Source organism: Miscanthus floridulus, chromosome 17 (assembly GCF_019320115.1).
Source record: "Miscanthus floridulus cultivar M001 chromosome 17, ASM1932011v1, whole genome shotgun sequence".
NCBI lineage: Eukaryota > Viridiplantae > Streptophyta > Magnoliopsida > Poales > Poaceae > Miscanthus > Miscanthus floridulus.
The window spans coordinates 31159138-31172251 of NC_089596.1; the positions used below are offsets into that span (position 1 = coordinate 31159138).

General features: G+C 45.1%; 1 pseudogene; it reads right to left on the reverse strand.

The window, feature by feature from the left end:
* Nucleotides 1-451: 451 nt before the first annotated feature.
* On the reverse strand, nucleotides 452-1425 carry LOC136518398 (stem 28 kDa glycoprotein-like; annotated as a pseudogene).
* Nucleotides 1426-13114: the final 11689 nt, after the last annotated feature.

Here is a 13114-nt window from a genome sequence, read left to right on the forward strand (position 1 = left end):
AAATATATTAATATCTAAAACTCTGTATTAATTTATTTCTTAAATTATGTCTTAATTGGTCAAAGTTAAAGAGAGTTTTCTAGTTAGGACAAAACCAAATGAGAACAACCTGCATTTATAAACACATAGGCAATACTAAAACACAGAACCAAGCGTATCTATCTTTTCTTTTTGAACATTATTCCGGATGTCATCATTTTTTTAGAAAATGAAAAATTCCGGCCTCTGCATTACAATGTTACCAGCTTATTGTTAATCTCTTCAATAGTTCAACGTACGATTCTAATTAAGTTCAAACAGAAAACCAAAGTAGGCGACAACATGGAGTTATTATTAATCATCAAGCACGGAGGGCATATATTATAACAATAATCTAAAAGCAGTTCATCTCATAACAAGCTATCTTTGCAACAGGATGGACGGATCGGCCATTGGATGATCGGGCAGCTCGAAGTTGCGTTGCCTGTCGCCCTAGCTTAATTAGCCAATGTAGTAGATCGGGTCGGGCAGCTTGAAGGTGCGCGCGCCCTCTGGCGCGCCGAGGATGTCGCTCCACTGGTCGCCGATGTTGCCGACGATGACGTAACCCGCGTTCTGGAGCTTCTGGCGTGCACCGGACTTGTAGCCGATGGCGGTGCCCTTGAAGCCAGTGGGCTTGAGCAGCAACTTCTCCCAGCCGGAGTAGCCCTGGCGGCGGAGGTTGGTGACGGTGATGGCCCTCTGGTCCTCGGTGCAACCAGTCAGGAACACTGATGCCGAGCGAGATGAGCTTCTTGAAGAGCCGCAGCGTCTCCGGCAGCACCAGCGCGCTCCCCTCCAGCACGTACTCGTTGAAGCTCGTCGCGTTGTACGGCTTAGTACTGTGATCAAGAAATGAAACATGCTGATTAGCAGGTTGGTTACAATTAGCACGTAGCGTGTTATATAGTTTTACGTCCGTGTGTGTATGTAAACTATGTACATGTACGAACGTACCCGAAGCCGTGTTTGGCGTAGTAGGGGAGATTAGAGAGCGAGGTCTCGTCGATATCGAACACCCACACCTCCTTGCCGTTGCCGGCGACCTTGAGGCCCTCGGCGTACGCGATGGCCTCGTCGACGACGACGCGGGAGTCCCGGCGATATTGCCGGTCAAGCATGTAGTGGCCGACGTAGTCGTCGCAGTTGGCGGGCACCGTCTTCCAGTCGCGCTTGTTGTAGGCCTCCACGGCCAGCCGCCAGCTGTCGCACGGCACGCCGGCGCGCCGGCCCAGGTGTCCGGCGGAGCCCAGCACCGGGTGCAGCTCGTGGATCAGCGGCCGCGGCCGCCTCTATCGTGAGCGCCGTGGGCATCCGGATAATGTTCAGATCCCATGCGGCGCAGGTGCAGCTGCCGGTGGCCACGACAGCAGCCACGAGCAGGACGACCTTGGCCGCCGCCGCCATTGCTAGATGCTAGCTGGCTTACTCTTGGTCTTGGATGAAGTATAATTGTTTGTTGCGATGGCCAACTGGCCGTGCGGGTAACATAGAGGGTGCTTACTGCTTTGCATCATTGCATGGTGGGATATGCGGATCGGAACTGGTGGTGTCTGATCCGCATGTGAGGGATGGGCGTGGAGCACGTGCATTGGGGTCCGATCTGCATGTGAGGGGTCCGACAAAAAGATATGGTAAATATTAGTGGCATTCGTTTTGTCAAAAAATAATAGTGACATTCGTCGTCTTTGATTCATTGCCTGTCTAAGCCCCTTAACAGGGAATAAGGGCTTGTTTGATACGTGAGTTAATTGCTATGAGTAGCTTGCTAAAAATTAACTAAGATTAGCTCTAGGTATCTAAATAGGAGAATTAATGGGTGAGCTAATTCTTTAACCAAGTCTTTAACTAGTTGTTAGCAAAAACTAGCTAGTCAATCAAAATTAATTTAAGCTAATTTTTGCCCCAACTAGTAATTAGCCGTACGTATCAAACATCCTCTCAAACACGGTCCGGTGAGGGCTTTAGGCAGTGTCCATCCACTGTTCATGAGCACTGCTTGTATGCTACTGATCGCTTCGGACACTTTTTACTAGACGTTGCCTTATTCCCACTATTTAATATTGTTCAAAAGAATTGTTTTCTGACACTGTGGAGCACGTGCATTGGAGTCCGATCTGCATGCGAGGGGTCCGACAAAAAGATATGGTAATTATTAGTGACATTCGTCGTATTGGATTCACTGCCTGTCTAATTAACTCCCTCCAGTTTGATACGTGAGCTAATGGCTAGCTATCTTAAAAAAAAATTAGATAGCTAGCAATTAGCTTTTATGTATCAAACATGAGAGCTAATAGATGGGCTAATTATTAACCAAGTCTTTAACTGGTTGTTAGCTAGCTAGCTAGCCAATTACGACTAATTTAAACTAATTTTTAACCTTAACTAGTAATTAACCATATATATATCAAACATGCCCTAAAATGAAGGCCGGTGAGGGCTTTAGGCACTATTCATCCACTGTTTATGACCACTTGTATGCTGTTCACTTAAGGCACATTCACTATTTACTAGCACTACACCATGACCCACTTTTCGTGGGAGGCTATCTATCATGAAAGGTACCTTTTGCCTACATTAAAAGGTGTCCATGAAGGTAGCACTAGTAGAGAAACAACTTTCGGTTCGCACCTTTAGGGCCTCTTTGACACGGCTTATACCGGCTTTGGCTTCATCTATTTTGCGCAAATCGAGCACTGTAGCGTGAAGCCGTTTTGTAAGCCGGGGTTAAAATGAACTAGAAGCCGGGAAAAACCAGTTTTTCTGGCTTCACCGGCTTTGGCTTCACCGGTGAAGCCGTTTTGGATGAGCTGTGCCAAAGGGGGCTTTAGTCTCGGTTGTATTGGGGTCTAGGACTAATGCGAGCATTATTTCCGGTTCTAAATTTTACAGGCACCACACTACTACACAAAATCTTTTGCGCAGCGTTTGCAAATAGGTCTTGAAGACGGGCAGGTTTTTAAACCGCCTCGGTTAATGCCTAGATTAACCGAGGCGGTTACCGCCTCCTTAAATATATTAACAGAGGCCCGCCTCGGAAAATGGCCTGATTTTTCCAGGCGGGCATCTTATAAGGCCCGACTAGGTTAATATGGCCAAGCCCACTCCGATTCAGAAAAGTCCATCTCGGCCCGCTTTATCCCTCGGAGTATATATATGGGACTCTAAGGTTTCACAACTCATTCTCACTGACTTCTCCCCACTGAGCCGTCTCTCCAGCCCGACACCCTCTCTCTAGCGGCGTAGGCGGCGCTCCCTCCCTCCCCCCTCTTCGCAAGGCATGGCGCCCCTCTCCTCACCCACATAGCGGCGCAATAGGCCGACGCGCGCACCTCACCTCCTCCCTCGTCGCATGGCCTAGCGGCACCCACCTCCCCCACACAACGGCGCAGCAGGCCGGCGGTGGTGCTCCTCCCGGTGGTGGAGCGACTGGATCTGGCGGTGGCGCTCCTCCTGGTGGCTGATCAGATGGTGGAGCGGCCAGATCCGACAGCGGCGCTCCTCCTGGTGGTGGATCTGGCGGGGGAGCAGCCAGATCCGGCAGCGGCACTCCTCCTGGTGGCGGATCCGGCTTTGGAGTGGCCAGATCCGACGGCGGCGCTCGTCCTGGCGGCGCGGATCCAGGGGGCGGCCCCAATCCGCGGCGGCGCACGAGGTCGCCCACACCCATGGCGGATCTACTGCAGCGGCGACAGATCTGCGTGGTGGCGATGCTGGCGCGGACGTGGCGGCTACGGGCATGCAATGTGTTGCCGGCGTGGACGCGGAGCACGGAGCGCTGTGGGTCACGGCTCCCCCAGTGGCGACGATGGCGGCGCGCAAGTGCAGGAGAGCCAGGCCCGGTTAGGGCCGGATCTGGGCTTTTTCTTTTTTTTGGTTTTTTTAATCAACCAAGGCGGGCAGGCAATCGCTTCGGTTAAGGCCACGATTCACCATGACCTTTCGGCCGAGGCGGTTGCGAAAACCGCCTCGGGTAACCCAAAATGCCCGCCACGGTTAAATTCCTGTAGTAGTGCCAAAGACCCTTTTTATCTAGGTTGGTAACACTAACTGGGACTAAAAGCCACCCTTTAGTCCCGGTTGGTGTCACCAACCCGGACTAAAGGTCTCCCACCCGGGACTAAAGGTCCCCCACGGGTGAATTCAAAAGGAGAGCGTCCAGGATTTTATCACATATGGTGTGCAGTTGAGTTGGTAAGAAAGCTATGCACGAGACAAGGGGTTTTGTGTTCGAATCTCACGCACCACAAGACAGGTCTCCTAGGATTTAAATTATTTTTTTAATTTCGAGGATGGGCTTTAGTTCCGGTTTCGTGACCCGGGATTAAAGGTCCCAGCCTTTAGTCCCGAATCCGCAATTCCAGTTTGGAAACCGGGACTAAAAGCCGGTTCTCAACCGGGATTGAAACCCATCAGTCTACTAGTGTAGGTTGTGTTATAGTGTAGACATCTCTTTATTCCCATTGTTTAATATTGTTCACAAAAATTGTTTTCTGACACTGCTGTGTTTTTTACTGTTTACATTCCGTGCTGTTCGCAGCCCCTGCACGTGTCGAGCTTGTCTCTTTTCAACGCTAGACTAAAGTCGGTCCTAGCCCAACCTCAATTGGATCGGATGAGCGATCGAGTTGGTGTGGCAACTTTTGGTCCATGGCTTGGCTGAATATTAAATCTCACGTAGATGGCTCATGATCTATCGTGTAACGAGACCCAGTTGTATATGTTATTAAACATATCATTAGCAATAAACATGCTTATATATAGGATAATATTAAAACTTGAATTTTGTGGGCTAGCCCTGCTTTCATGGTCGGTCCCACCACTACAAAGATGATTTATAGAAAGGTTGCTTGTTTTACCGGAGATGGTTGTAATGTTAGCCGTTCCAAAAATATAAGTGTAGAGGTGCCACGTACCACCGCTCCCTCTCTAGGTCAGGGCACGGCATGCGACCGTGGCAGCTCTGCCCCAGCGTCTTAGGCCCGTGCTCTGCTCCTGCCCCCGCGCAAGCCTACACAACGTTCGTGACGGCATAGATGTCCACCGACTTCCCTGGCGCGCTGTGGAATACTTCCGCATATATTGATGGCGGCCCTCAACACCATGCAAAATCAGTCCGCAGATGACTGGGTCATGGACTCGGGTGCTTCCTCCCATGTGCATCCAATGAAGATATTTTTCTACTTTTCCTACCCTCCCTCCCCCTCGCTCTCCGTGACTGTGGGCAACGGTTCTTCCTTGCCGGTCACACATGTGGGGTCTTCTCGTTTATCTACTCCTTCATCCAACTTTTACCTACATAATATTCTTCTCGTTCCTTCCATTGTTAAAAACCTTATCTCCGTTTGGTTTCTCTGTCAAGGATCTTCGCACTCGACACACGATTCTTCGTTGCAATAGTGTTAGTGACCTCTACACCTTTGGCGCCCGCACCCCCGCATCTGCTGCTACCCTCCTCTCTGTTGGTCACGTCATTAGATGTTTGCATCGTCGTCTTGGTCACCCGGGTCACGATGTCCTTGCAGCCTTGAATAAAACGGGGATGATTTCTTGTAATAATAAACTAGCTAGTAGCTCTATATGTCATGCGTGTCAACTTGGCAAACATGTCCGTCTGCCTTTTACTAGATCATCCTCCATTATCACTGCCCTATTTTCAGTTAGTTCTTTGTGATCTCTGGACTTCCCCTATTATTAGCCCTTCTGGTTACAAATTTTACCTCATTATAGTGAATGACTGTACTAATTATTTCTAGGCTTTTCCACTATGTTATAAGTCTGGAGTTCATGATATGCTAATTGTGTTTGTGGCTTATGTGCAAAACCAGTTCCATTCCTCTGTTGGCTCTTTTTAGCCTGACAACGGGCGCAAACTCGTTATTGTATAAATGTTGATTTCTTTCGTCAACAAGGAATTTTTCTTTGGCTTTCTTGTCCACATACTTCCCAACAAAATGGCAAGGACGAGCATGCCATTCGCACTATCTTATGGTGTTTTTCACACATTGCTCTTTTATGCCAACATGCCCACCTCCTTTTGGGTCGAGGCCCTCGCCCGTGTTCCTTCTTAACCAGTGTCCAATAGCACCCCTCGGGTTCGAGACACCGTTTGCTTGCCTTTTCGGTGCACCTCCAGACCTCAGTATTCTCTGTGTGTTTGGCTACCTTTGTTATCCCAACTTAGCGTCCACTGCCGACCACAAATTGTTTCCTTGCTCCGCTGCTTGCGTCTTCCTTAGTTATCCACTCGAACACAAAGTCTACCAGTGCTACAATCCACTCACACAGTGAGTCATCACCTCTCATCATGATTTTGGATTAGTTTGTGTTCCCCTTCGCCGTGTCATCTCCTCCCAATGGCATCACTTCCCTTGACTACCTCTATGATGCATGTAACTCACACATCCACCAGGATGAGTTCCATGTTTTCTCCTACAGGTCCTCCGGAGGATGTCTTAGTCACTACTGCTAATGATGATCTGGTGCCTCTCCTCGCTTGCGTCCCCTTGACGCTGCCTGGAGCACTGGACCCCATGTAGCCACGCGCGACACTGGCATCGTCTTCGTCCTTAGCTCCTCAGTCTTCCGTGGTTCGTGCACCTTAACCACCTCCACCGCTGGCTCTGTCGCACATGGTGACACACTCATAGCACGGCATCATAAAAGCCGGTGGATCGCCTCAACATTCATGTGAGTTACTCCAATGTCTCACCTATCCTTGTGACCTACACAGTGCCGGCCCTAGGGGCAGGGCATCAGGTGCGACGGCCGAGAGCCCACGCGGAGGAGGGGCCCAAGCCCAGATATACAAATCTCTAGATCCTATAGTCCATTAGGCATTAGCAAACTAATGAGAATAGAGACATAGAACTGGCCAGACGGCCCCAAAAGACAACATCGATATTTCTTTCCTAGTTTTCTTTTTCCACAGCCCTCGAGTAGAGAGGAGGCGAGGAGTCACGCTGCACACAACACACTCTGATCGTGAGTTCGCGACATACGCCTTACACAGGCGGAGCTGGCGAGCCGCGCCTCCGCGAAGAGCTAGACTACCAGAGACACGGACACAGCGCACAAGGACAGCGACCAGACAAGGCTCCACGACGACGACATCTTGATTTTTGGCTTCTTACGAATTGCGATCACCGATCAGTTGTTTAGGCCCAAGATATTTTTTCTTTTTATTTTTAATCCAAATTAATTATTTATATAGTATTCCAGACTTCCAGTACTTTGTACCCATATAGTCATATTTTTCTTCTAATTTAGATGTTAGAATTTTAGAATGTTACCTGAGAAACATTTATCATGGGTGAGAAAAGAAAACGAATATGTTGTTTTTTTAATCTACATTGTTCCTTGAATTATCATACACCTACAAATATATTGCTTAATCTATGTTGTTCCTCGATAATTATCAGACATGTTAAATTAAAAATTTGTTATTGAATTTGCTTTTGTTTTACAAATAAAATTAGTGCAAATATATTATAAGATTTTATACATAGTCAAGGGGACCGTTACGACGAGATCGCCAGAGGGCCCTTAAAATCCTAGGACCGACACCTACAGATCAACTCTCGCGGACCCTCACTAGCGTCAGGCTATGCAAGACGAATTTGATCCTCTCATCAACAACTCCACTGGGATTCTCGTTCGTGTGCCTAAACCAGTAGGTGCCAGCATTGTGATGGGTAAATAGATATTTAAACACAAGTTTCATTCAGATGGTTCATTGGCTCACTACAAGGCTCGTTGGGCTGTCCGTGGTTGTTCACAGCGTCCCGGTATTAATTTTGATGAGACCTTCAGTCCAGTTGTCAAGCCTGCCACCATCCGCATTGTTCTGAGCACCAGGGTTTCCCAGTCTTCAGTTGGATGTCAAAAATGGCTTCCTTCATGGGAATATCTCCGTGATAGTATATTGTCAGCATCCGTCCGAATTCATTGACGCCGCTCATCCCGACCATGTGTGCCGCCTGCAGAAGTCCCTCAATGGTTTGAAAAAAGCCCCTCGTGCCTCGTACCAGTGGTTCACCACTTATATCCGTACCTCGGTTTTGTTGCTCACGGTCAGATGCTTCACTTTTTGTCCTTCAGCATGGCTCTGTACTTGCCTACATATTGCTCTATGTTGATGACATTATTTTGACAGTTTTTACCATAGAACTCCTTTAGGATATTATTGGTCGTCTTTGTTCGGAGTTCTCCATGACTGATCTCGGTGATCTCCATTTTTCTTGGCATTGATGTCTATCGCTCTGCTGATGAGTTGACTCTCTCCCAGCGCCAATATGCAGTTGATCTCGTACAACGTGCTAGTATGTCTGAATGCCACCCTACTGCTACATCTGTTGACACCAAGGCCAAACTCTCCGCTGCGGAAGGTTTGCAAGTTTCTGATCCTATAGAGTATCGCAGTCTTGTTGGGGCGCTTTAGTATCTCACTCTGATTAGACCAGACCTTGCAAATGCTATTCAGTAGGTCTGTCTCTACATGCATGATCCCAAGGAACCACACCTCCATTTCAATAAACGCATCTTGTGTTATGTTAAAGGTACTCTGGACATGGGTCTTCACATTTTAGCTCACTCACCACTGACATCTCTCAAAGCATATTCAGATGCGTATTGGGCTGGCTGCCCTGATTCTTGGCGCTCCACATCTGGCTACTGCATTTACCTCGGTGACAACCTTGTCTCATGGTCTTCTAAGCGGCAGACTATGATATCATGTTCCAGTGCCGAGGCCGAATACCATGTAGTAGCGCATGCTGTTGTAGAGTGCTATTGGTTTCATTATTTGCTACAAGATCTCCATCATCCTCTTCATATCGCCACCTCTACTACGATAATGTGAGCGCAGTGTACATGACCTCCAACCTAGTTCATCATCGGCGCATAGAACATATTGAGATATCAACATTCATTTTGTGCGTGAGATGGTTTCCTTAGGACAGGTTCCAAGTTCTGCATCTCCCCTCGAGTCATCAGTTTGCTGATCGATATCATGACCAAAGGTCTCCCAACTTATTAGTTCTTCAATGAGTTTCGCTCCAGTCTTTGCATTCGGGAACCTCATGATACGACTACTGCAAGGTGTTAACGGAAGTTTATATGTAGATTGCATATTTCCTTATATGTAGATTGGATTTTTCCTTGTATATGTAGATTGCATATTGAAAGAACCTTGAATTGATCCTTATACCATCCTTCCTAGGGGTTGTGTTGAGCTGTCCAAACCAATGGATGCACCTAGAACTTGTGGAGAAAGTAGATCGGGTCCAAACCCTAGAAATTAAATCCAAACACAAGTGATATCAATAAAATCACAACACACAAGAGACAAAGGATTTCTCCCGTGGTTCAACTCACCACTAAGGCTTGTCTAAGTCTATGTTATTGAGGGAGCCACAAAGGATTGGAGTTTCTCCTAACTCTCACATAAACAATCGATCAGGTAGAGCATGGAGGCTCTGCCATAACATGCAGAGGCTCCGTGGTGCAGAGGTTCCGCGCAAGCGAAAAAAGATATGAAAGGTAAGCTCTTGGCTAAGGTAGGCAAGATGTTTTTGTGTATTGGTATTGTATTGTGAGCACTTGATTCATCCTAGCATACCAACGATCCCCCTTTATAGTAGGTCTTGTACTATAATCAATTTCAAAAGATAAAATCAATTTTGACTAATCCTTTTGAGCTTCGAAGCCATCACTTTTGAATTGGGGATCTCCTTTTACATGTCATGCACCCACTAAATTGTTGTCAACACTTAACAAAAGCCATTAGACCATTAATTGTGTGGTCAACATTACCAAAATCCATTTAAGGCTTGGATTGCACTTACAGCCTCCCTGTCCACCCCTATGCTTCTTCCAACTCACAAACATGATTTGCCTCTCCCTCGTTTCCTCTTTCTTGCAAGTGCTCTCATTTTCCACTCCTACCAACGCCTGCCCTCCCCCCTCCCCGCACTTTTGTGACCTCGCCGATGCAAGCATGGACCTGTTCATGTTTTGGATCACAGATAGGCGATCACCACATTGCTACACTAACAAATGGCATGATGGCATATTCATCCCAACCCTAGAGCTGTTGGCACTCGCCTATAAGAAGTTGGAGATGTTGAGCACTCAAGCATAGAATCCCTTTCCTCCACTATAGCTGCTAGGGGGCTAGCTCCCTACCTCCCATTCTCCACCAACCTAAGCAGACCACAACCCGAGGAACTAGTAGTAGGAGTGCCAAAGCCAGGAAAGAGTAGCTGTGATGCACGTCATTACGCTGAGACTCGCTCCCTACATCCTTGACGTCTTCTTCCTCTAAGACTTGCTAGTGCAGCTGCTGCGATGCACATCGTTGCTCTGAGCCTCCCTACATCACCTCCTCGCTATGGCATGATCCTATATATCTTCATATGCGCCTTTAGTGAGCTTCCCATGACCCTCTCCTATCCATGCTGGACTCTTTCCTGCCATGCCATCGAGTGGCCAGACCAAACAAGTTATTGTGCTAGTTGTGGTCTTAGATCACCAGGAGCCCACACCAAGCCATTGACATTCAAGTAGGGCCACGAGGTCTCGTCTTTTTAACATCAATGTGCCTAGAGCACCATGATCTGGTCATGGGCTCTCCCACTATGGCCGAGATGCGCTGAGGGCACACCGAGGCACTCCTATAGCACGCTGGTGCTTTAAAACAATCTATTCTACATCCTACCTCACAAATTTAATCTGGATAAAAAATAACTCAAGCATGGCTCCGTATAATCATGATCAGTTTCATGCAGATGATCATAGATTATAACTTCCCGTCATGTGGCGCGGAAGACATGGCAAAACACATGAGATCAATATAGTCGACATCAAGAAAAATTATCGTACAACTTCATGCAACCCAACAATATCTCTCTAAAGTCATCTACATGTAGGGGTGGAACAAATACTACACACAGATGTGCTAGCCACTGTTGGCGTGATGTGCAGCCTAATGATAAAACCCAATCTAAGCCATCACACACTCACACTGCATGCAGGGAGCAACAGTCCGGCTTGCTTTGGAGTTTGGACAAACAGGAGCACAAGGGAAGGTGTGGCTGTAGATCAAAACTAGGCCTCATGCACTGCCGCACTAGCACCCCTGGCTCAACATCCATTTATAGCAAAAATAGGAAAAGAGTCATAGTGGGCTTCCACCACATGGACCAAATCCAGTCCAATTATCCTGACCTGGGCTCAATCTGATTGGACCAATTCATGGCTGGAACTTGGCTCTTGGAATACTTCCAACACAAAATTCAGTGTGTTCATCCACATGGTTAAGCATTATACATATATACCTAATATTAAAGAGTGAATGGTTTCTTCCATTCTGTTTTTTCTTACTTCCTAAACTATCCTACCGTGCTCCTTATCCCATATGTGACTTAGATTCATGACCCGTGCTCATATGAGTTAGCGAGATTTTTAGTACCCGGATTCGTTTCCTAGAATCTTACGATACTATGATTTGGTTGTAGATAAAATAGTATTTAAAGTCAAGGGGTTTTGATAATAATGCCAAGAATAGCACTTAAATGTAAAAAAGTGATATAAATTAATCAAAATCAATATTATAGCCTTCAATCTATACAACATAATTGGGTCAGAAAAAATCTATACAACATATTTCAAATCTTACATAAAATATATAATTTATAAAATCTAATAGTGTCCCGATACTACAATAGAATCCTACGATCTGGTAATATCAAGAAAAAACAATACTTCCTAGGATCCAATTCGTAACAACCTTGACAGCTCGGATTCAGCAATGATATAGAGTCCAATTCGAAGATATATTGGCAGTTGCACGTACATAATTGCTAGTAAACACTACTAGAAATTTGAAACTCTCTGACGGTTTTGATTTTTTTTACGGTTATTGCATAAACCGACAGGGTAAATAGCATTATCTTGACGGTTTGTGAAAAACACATAGGAAAATTGATATTATCTTGATGGTTCCTACAAAACACTCAGGGAAATTAAAATCCATCAGGGAAATTCTTAATTAACTTGTGACTGTACATAACCATCAGGAAAATACCAAATTTCCTGATGGTTTCATATTTTTTATGGTTATTGCATAAACCGTCAGGGTAAATAGCATTATCTTGATGGTTTCTTGAAAACACACAGGAAAAAACTGGAAACTCAAGAACATGAACAAAAGGTTTTCTCCTTTTAATATGCAGTCAAATTTTGTAACTAGTCTTTCTCCCTCATGCTAACTCCAAATGATATGCTTCTTTTTCCTAGTTCTTTCTAAAATCATGATCTACCAATTGAAAACATTTGTTTGGATACCCATTTTGAAAAAAATCATTTGTTTGTTATGGATAATTCATCCTTCTATATCCAAATTAACATAAAATTTTTGCAGTAATTCAAAACTTTGCTAGAAAATCCTACAAACTTGAATGACAAGAAGTTTTTGGTGTACAATGTTCCAATAAAAATTTGTAGGGGCGGCTGAATATAGACACCAAATATTAAAAATTAAGTACTAAAATTTGAATTTTTTCAAATGACCTCGGACGGAGAAATGACCAAAATAAAAGTTGTCGATCTAAAAAAGTTATAGAACTTCGTTGTCTACAACTTTTCATTTGAAATTATTTAATGTTTCAAATGGTTATTAGAAATTCAATTTTAAATTATTGAAGAACTCTGATTTCTCTTTTTAATATCTGGCTAAAACTTGTAACTAGTCTTTCTCTCTCATACTAACTTAAAATTTGATGATTTTTTTCCTAAATTTTTCTAAAACTTACAACTATTATTTTTGTCACCTTTTCATGTGACTTTGTTTTATCAATTGAAAATTTGAATTTAAAAAAATGTCAACTTCAAACAACATCTTGAAGGAGTAAATGATTTCAGCTGAAAAAGTCGTGAAGATAAAAGTTGTAGAAATGATCCAGATCTACAACTTTTTTATGGTCATTTCTTCATCCATCAAAGTGGTAATAACATTGTTCATAAATTTTACATATCTCTATTATAGTTTCATAAACTATAAGAGGAATATGTAAAATTTATGAACAATGTTACTATA